The sequence below is a fragment of the Rutidosis leptorrhynchoides genome, chromosome 4 (genome assembly GCF_046630445.1).
Source record: "Rutidosis leptorrhynchoides isolate AG116_Rl617_1_P2 chromosome 4, CSIRO_AGI_Rlap_v1, whole genome shotgun sequence".
In the NCBI taxonomy this organism is placed as follows: Eukaryota; Viridiplantae; Streptophyta; class Magnoliopsida; order Asterales; family Asteraceae; genus Rutidosis; species Rutidosis leptorrhynchoides.
Window position 1 is genome coordinate 53708631 of NC_092336.1, and position 6480 is coordinate 53715110.

Here is a 6480-nt window from a genome sequence, read left to right on the forward strand (position 1 = left end):
ACAAATACTCCGAATGCAAGTTTAAACAATATAAACAATTATGCCGACTCCAAATCTTGACCTTGAGTTGGCATACGATAGCGGAAGCGTTTTTAATATTCACCTGAGAATAAACATGCTTAAAACGTCAACAAAAATGTTGGTGAGTCATAGGTTTAATTTCTACATAATAATCATAAAATTTAATAAGCCACAAGATTTTATTTAATTAAATGCGCATGATCATTACAACTACAAAAATCATTCATACGATGAGTTGCCTGGTAACCGACCTTAACATAGAGCGCTTAAGATATCTGGCATCATACATTCCACTATTCAAATGTATGACAAGAACCCTTCGAAGTACTAAAACATTTTCACTATTCAAAAATGGGGGTGGTTGGTGCCCGTAGATCTACCTTTAGGATTCGCGTCAATTAGTGTTTTTCACTAATTCTTAGGTTACCAAGCATAATAATAATAAGTACAGATATCTGGAATAACAAATCAATCGTAGAATGTAGTTCCATGAACTTGTGCTTATTTTGTAAAACATTTATAAATTTTGCATGTATTCTCATCCCAAAATAATTTAAATAGTAAAAATGGGACTATAACTTACTTGTGATGATTTTCGAATAGATGGTGATAAGACTTGGCCTTTTGACAAATTCACGAACCTAATAATAATATTCTTGTGTCAGGATATATATATATATATATATATATATATATATATATATATATATATATATATATATATATATATAAAATTAATATTCCATACTTATGATACTTGTGATAATTTTAATTGTCCATTATTAGTAGTCCAACATTCGTAGTCCAATAGTCCAACAGTATAAATATATATATATATATATATAAATATAAATGCGTATATTGTGTTAGAATTCACTAACACTATAATATATTGTCTTAATATAATAAGACACATAATATGTATATTGTCTGAAGCAATCCGCGACCCATTGTATACATGTCTCAGGCTCGATCACAACTCAAACTATATAATATTTTGGAATCCACTTTGACCCACAGCTAACTCGAGATTACTGCCAATGGTGTCTAATAGTTCGTTCCAATAATATATATAGAAGAAGTCAAAATGATATGTCAAAACTTTGTATACGAGTCCACGGTGATCAAGTCATATATATATATGGTGCCTTATGATCTTTATTAAGACTATAATATATTGTCGTAGAACTTAATCACGACTATTATAAATTGTATTTCCATAATTTTGGGAACAAGACATGTATAAATACATGTAGGATACAAGGTAAGTTAGCTAGGATAAGGTTAACATCCATTTTTATAAATCATGTCTGTAGCTAAAAATTAAGAAAAATATCCAATTATGTTTTACCCATAATTTCTTCGTTACAAATCCGTTTTGAGTGATTCGAGTTGCCATGGTTTCGTATCGAACTCAACATTATTAATATTAACAGAAAAAGTATAGGTTTATAGTCGAAAATACAGCTTAGGTGTCAAATAAGAGAAGATAGTCATATCCGTCGTAAGAACGACATCTTGATGACCCTTTTGAAAAACATACTTCCACTTTGAGTTTAACCATGGATTTTGGATATATTTCATATCCATATAAAATAAGATTTTTCACCAAAGTAAATCTTTTAATTCAAAGTTTAAGATAGGTTTTTTAAATTAAACCCAAAACAGCCCCCGTTCGACTAAGACGGCGTATTTTCGATTTTAAGGTGTTCTTCGTGTTTACAAGTTTTATATCCTTATGTTAGCTTGACATACTGCAAACAAGTTTAGAAATAATCTAAACTATGTTCTTGTTGTTATTAGTTATAACTCAAAATAAGATAGCTATATGAATACGAATCGAATAAGATTATGAATAAGGTTACTACCTCAAATCAATTGAGTTAAGTTTCTGGAGAAATAAGGAGAATATATTGAGTTCAAAGATACCCTTGATGGCTTGGAATTCTTGAAGTGTTCTTGATCAAGCTTTGTTATGATGATTATAACTTGGATTATGAGACCAATACTTGTTGAATTGAATGGAGGTTTGAGAGAGTGTTTGAGTATGTGTTTAGAGAGTAAAATGATGTAGTTAATTGGAATGAAATGGATGGTTATTTATGTAGCGACCCCGTCAAATCTTCATTGACGGCGCCGACTACTTAGGTCCCATTGCGTGGTCGTAAGTCTTTAAAATGACGTTTGACCAAAATGTGTCGCCTTCATTTCTTAAATAAAGATTGTTCTCAAGTTTACAAGAATTGTTCAACCAAAAGTTTCGTTGCAAAGTTATAAGTACAAATGAAACCTATGCGACACAGTTATAAAGAAAGTCAAAAGACGCTCCATGTATGCACATATACTCGACATCCAATGCAAGTATCAAATAATGAGCGGAAGCATGTTTCACATATCGTTCAAAGACCTGAGAAAAACATAGAAATCTGTCAACGAAAACGTTGGTGAAATCATAGGTTTAAGTAAGTAAGTGAGTAAAAGTAAGTCGAACCACAAGATTTGCAACATTGATGAAATAGTAGTACATTCTAAAAGTTAATATTCACGAGCACCCAATTATCAAGGCTTAACATTCCGTCCGTTGAACCCCATTAATAGTGCTAGAACAACACTGTTTCTCGAAAATATATTTCATCCATAGACGGTAGCGAACCGTCCGAGATAAGGGTTTGTCAAACCCATATGGCCATACAACATAAGTTCATGCCTACACTTACACATTGCAAGAGTAACTAATGATAATCGAATTGAGGATTTTGTTCTAAACTCGTATGTAGAATGTTTGTTTTCCTCTACTTGTGTTCACTTAGTTAAAAAGAAATGTTTATATTTTCTCATCCCAAATGTAAGTTCAAAAGAGTAAAAGTGGGACTATGATCTCACCTTGAGTGCAAGAGTACAGAGACACTTCAACAAGTAACGTACCAAGTACAACGCTAGTCTTGACCTAAACAAATAGGGTTGTATCAATAACGGTAAACACGATCGGCCAAAGATGTTCAATTAGTCCTATGGCTCATTACGACTCGATTATATAGCATGTGAATCAAATTGTCAAGTTTCATGCAAGATACAAGTAAAGAATCATGTTAGAAAGATTGCATAATCATTTGTTTAAGTTTGACAAAAAGTCAAACTTGGGTCGGGTCAAAGTCAACGAAAAAGTCAACACGTTCGGGTCGGGTCCCGAACTATTTTTTCTGTGCTAATTATTCATATATAAGCATGTTAGAACAAGTTGCATGTGAATTGGAGGTCCATAGCATGCCAAACATTTCACGTGAAATGAACAAGTGGGACAGAACCTGGACCAGGTGATGTGCGAAAAGTGGTATATGAATTATCGTATGGAAAATACCGGTTTTAGAGATTGCTACACACTAACGGGCAGTGTACCCGATCGTGTAGTAGTATAGTAACTGGTTTAGTTCCGTGTATCGTTCCAAGGACAGTTATATCAGTCAAACTAGAATTAGAAACTATATTATGATTAACTAAGTGAATGAAAGTTAAAAGTACAAGTTTTATGTTTTGGTGGCTATTTAACGATTTAGCCAAATCAAAGAAGGTTAAATGTAAAAACAATATTTTTGTCTTTTAAGTTTATGAAATGATAATAAATGCAAATAAAGCAAGTAAGATAGTTTTGAATTAAATCAAAGAGATGAAATGTTTATCTAGATATTTTACCCTCGGTATTGGATGTATTTTTAGATATTAAGTCCTGATTGAATAATTATGTGTGTAGTTATCTAATAGGTTCACTAAGAATTCTCTCGGATAAACACGCAAATACAATAACAAGATCAAGGGTTCCCTTTTCACTATGGTTCTTGTATTTGTAATCAAATAACTATAAGCATGCTAATCACCTAAATCGACTCGCCAAGAGTTCTCTTTAGCAAGTACTCAAACTAGAATTACTAAGCGAGGGTTCCCTATTACTTAGACCTTTTCGTTTGTGAATAGTTGATCAACAAGATCAAAGACTTGAATAACAATTGTCTTTGCGTTCGCTCTACACAATTCATTCCTATTTTGTTTAACCGTTTTAATCTAGTTTACCCCCTTGGTCCGGTTTAGCAAACAATCAATCTAAGACAAGTTGATTGTAAATCAATATGATACATCAACAAGAGTTCTCTTTATCAACAACATATCAATTAACTAGATACAAATGATTTTAACAACAATAAGCATGGTTCTTAATTCAAGCTTCAATCTATCACGCATAATACATTCAATCAATAAGATTACATCCAATATCTTCGTTATTAATCTAGACAAACATTATAGAAACTAGCCAACAATCATGGTAACAGACAACAATACAATCAAATTATTAACTGAAATCATTGCTGAGAACAAGTAAATAACCTACAAGAACAAGAGTTCTTGGATGAAGAAGGTTTTGATGGATGATGCCTTGATGTTGAGCCTCTTCAAAGAGGTTGGAGTTCTCCAATTTGCTCCTGAAAATCGCCTCTAAACTCTCTGGTTCGTATTCTGATATGAAACAGTCCCAAAAACTGAAGTTTTAAAGTGGAGAAAGTAGGTAAAAAATCCAAAAAGTCGGCCAAACCTACTACGGGACGTCGTCCCAAAAGGCAGGACGGCGTCCCGTTTCAAAGGTCAAGACGGCGTCCCATATGCCCTAAACGGCGTCCCGATTCGAAAGACAGGACGGCGTCCCACCTTCCAGGACGGCGTCCTGTTGTGCTGATTTTGACTGTTTCGTTTTCTTTTTAATTTCCTTTCATTTGGACGAAGTCTAACATATCTGAAACCTTGTTTTATCATTTTAGAGTGCTATCTTGACTCTAACTCGTATCGGGATCAACCAATGTCATAAATCATCGAAATTCTTTGTAAATCATTCTTCCGATACAAATTTGTACATCTTGGCCTATAGCTTGTAGAACACCTTCATTATCTTCGATTCTAGAGCGTTTTTAGTGATATTGCGATAGATATATATGATGTTATTGAGCAATATCAAAACACCCCACACTTAAACCTTGCTTGTCCTCAAGCAATTCTTTCGTTACAAAGTCGAACAATATCAAACATAATCACACAATATAGATTACAAACATTACATGAATCACTCGTAACACACAAAACACACACGTTGATATGAAACACAAGTCACACTATATAAAACACACACTTTAAGTAACACACTCACGCTATATACACAATGGAAACACACGCTCTAAGTATAGCACACTTGAAATCACACGCACGCTATATTCACAATGGAAACACACACACACATTTTTGAGAGATTAGAGCCAAGTATCCGAAAAATTTGATCCTAGGGAAATCAGGACCTTGATGAAAACGTTTTATGGTTTTTGAAAATATCATGCTAGTTTTTAATACTAGACATGTTTTCCGATTTTGTCGGATTTTCTGAATTTTGAAAAATGAGTGCGGGTTTCCCGCTATTGGTCAAGCCAATCCCTCCCACGGTACCTAACATCGCGAGATGTCGGTAGAAAATAATGTGCTTAGGAGGATACACATTACGTCCGGATATCATCGATAATCATTAGGTAATCATCTAATCCGTTAAGTCAATCATAAAGATTGAAGTTCATCAGGCTTAAAAGCTGATATATTACCTTTCCGGAGGTTATCCACTGGGAATCTGATCAATCACTGACAATTTGTGTATCATGGTGCGCTTCCCATTTGGCTAGCAAATCTCCCTCATTGCGATAAGCTTTGACTACCAGTTTCCCTGTTTGATGTTGAGGCCTGGTAGATTCCCAGTCAATTTTAGCAATGACTTTTCAAGATTTTTCGTCACCCTACAACTGGTCTGGACTACAACTTCTGAAATAAATCAGCAAGTGTGTCGTTCGGGAGACTTGACTCCCTTTAGGATGGAATGGATACATCCTGTATGGTCATATAAGTGGTCGGACGCAACATTGTCCTTGTTAGGAGAAACAATGAGGATCGTCTTTAGGGTTTTCGATCTGGCGCGAGATCCGGTTTCCGACCACGCTATACAATCACCGCTCTCTCACGGTTTACACTCGTTTTGGTACAAGTGACCTACAAGTTAGCTTACTAAACTAGTAGGATTTTCATTCAAATAATTGAATGATAGTGCAACTTCAAAGACTATTAATAATTTAAAATGTAAACCAACATTTATTATCTAGATTTTAAGACCATAATGTGTATAACGTGGTTTTTGGGCTTTTAATCGTTTTTAAGGCTACTTGAAAATTTTAAAATTTTTTAAATAATCTTATAATCAATTAAATTTATAAAATATCTTTTAAAAATTTATATTTATAACGGAAATTCGGTTGTTATACCTGATCTTAATCCGTCGATAAATTTTAAAATCAATTTATAAAATTTAACCTTTTACAAGTTATGTTGCCTTGAACGCCTTAATTTTAGTAAAACGAGTTCCCGATAAATTTCTATTCCCCACCC